The sequence below is a fragment of the Phalaenopsis equestris genome, unplaced genomic scaffold, assembly GCF_001263595.1.
Source record: "Phalaenopsis equestris unplaced genomic scaffold, ASM126359v1 Scaffold000002, whole genome shotgun sequence".
Taxonomy (NCBI): domain Eukaryota; kingdom Viridiplantae; phylum Streptophyta; class Magnoliopsida; order Asparagales; family Orchidaceae; genus Phalaenopsis; species Phalaenopsis equestris.
This window is the reverse complement of record NW_018164444.1, coordinates 53,784,638-53,786,949: the sequence shown is the minus strand read 5'-3', so window position 1 is coordinate 53,786,949 and position 2,312 is coordinate 53,784,638.

Below are 2,312 nucleotides of genomic sequence, written 5' to 3'. Positions count from 1 at the left end.
TGTGCGATATGTTTTAAATACATGGAAACGGATGGCATCCGATCTTCATTCCAAATAAACTATAATGTGAGGACCGTCAATGGTTTAGGGTTAAGATCTCACTCAATTCTCAACCAAATTCGATGGGGTTTGTTTCTATAGCTTCAACAAAGTGAGACGAACCTTTTTATATGGCTAAGTGGACATGAATTGTTCATTTTTTTCACAAAAACCAAAACTAGGAGATATTTAAAGATTTTTGAGCTATAACTTTGCCCAAGAGGTGAGTTCTCGATTGGTTTGGTTGAGAAGCTTCGCATTGACACCACAAACCTCCTATAAGTGTTGATTTGCTTTATGGATGAGGTCTAAGTATGACCTACACCAAATGGTTGATCGATTTTGGTCTAGCACTATGATAGAGGTCCAGGAGAGGGGGATACAAATGATGAGTAGTTTGAATCTGCAGAGGATACATATGATACATAACTCAATATAAAGGATGGAAAGAAGAATAAGTCCCCAGCAAAGTATCCAGAAAAAATCCTTGATGAGGGACTTTTGTGTCACCAGACACCATAAAACTTTTTGGAAGACTTCTATCTAGATGGTCGATCACAACAATTTGCAGAATATTAAATCTTTTCAAAGGAAGAAAATATTACCAAAAAATGGGCCTAATCCAAGGTTGGCGAAAGTTTTCGTAAGCCTATGAAACTATGGCTTTTTTCTACACCAGGTGTCATATAATGTTATTTTATTATGGGTTCTTGTTTCCTACAAGGGTAAGCCCTCGTAGTTTATTATACCTTTAGAAGTGTCAGTCCTAAAGAAAACTCTCAATTATTATAATGAGTCAAGTTATGAAGGTTGGACTTTCATAATTGAAAATGAATGAAGAATTGACGTCAAAGAGATGGGACTTATAGTTTGATGACGATGTATCATAGAAAAGGCTCAGATTTAAGGACTTAATAATCCGGGGAAGAAGGTTTACCTGAAGAATGGTAGTCAAGGAATTTGGAGTGACCTCATAAGAAATTTGAACTAGTCAGTAGAGTTAAAAGTTAACTTAGGAAGACTCGAGTTGATTGACTGTAGTGATTAGAACTCCTAAGCTAAAGGACATCGTTGGGTGAGAAGGATTTCTAGAGAAAATTGAAACCCTAGACTCTATAAGAAATCCTAATGGGCGGACTAACCTAAAATTTGAGAATAACATGATGCCCATGACTTTCCGTTATCTCGGGGATAATGGTATCCTTCAACTATAACCAACCTCATAACCAGATCATGATCATGGCATTTGGAGGACTCATAGTTTTGAGGAGGTCTGAAATATCCTTGTCAGTAACCATGGGTTACAACATCTTAAGGTATTCCCTCTAGTCTCACAGGGTTGGTTATTTGTTTTGTATGTCCTAGTCCATAATACTAACTAGAACACCTATTAAAATAACCTAATTTTTTATACTTAAACTAACCTAGAGTAAGTTTTTGCTTCTCAATTTTTACATCTAAGTTGGCTAACCAAGGTTTCGTGTCAGATCTACCAAGGTTTGATTTCTGTTATTTAGCATGGTATGTTTTAGATGTTATTTAAGTTTCAGTATTTAATCCGTGCTTTATTTCAATTCCTAGGTTTGTTAGTTGCAGTGAAAAATGAAGGGTTTCCTAAGTTTTTGGTTTTAGGTAATGTTTATGAAGAGAACCATTAGATGAGAGGTTCTCCTTATTTTTATTTTATGTGCTTTCTTTTGTCATTTTTATTTTGTTTGAAGCTACACATAGAACAAAACAAGATTTGTGAAGCTAAACAAGATAGATGATTTATGAAATTAAACATGATTTATGAAGCTAAACATGAAACATGATTTTGCTTGAATTAGATTTAGGTTGGGGTTGAGCTGAGATAAACTAGGCTTCTAGTAAAGATCAACCCAAAAATGAGCATAAATGTTATATGAGGTCAGCTGGTCTAGACTTAAGTTGGACCAGGTTAGACTTGGGTCGCACTCTGGAACACCTGGGTTAGACCTAGGTTGGTCCTTGGCTGACCTGAGTTAGATCTGGAACACCTGGGTTAGACCTAGGTTGGTCCTTGGTTGATTTAGGTTAGACCTGGGTTGACTTAGGTTAGAACTGGGTTGATCTAGGTTATACCTGGGTTGAATTGGGTTAGACCTGGGTTGACTTAGGTTAAACTTAGGTTGATGTGGGATGACCTTGTTTGAACCTGGGTTGAACATGAGTTGACTTGGGTTAGAATTGAGTTGAACCTGGGTTGGATAAGTGTTGACCTACTGTTGACCTCACTTTTGGTTGAGGTCTAG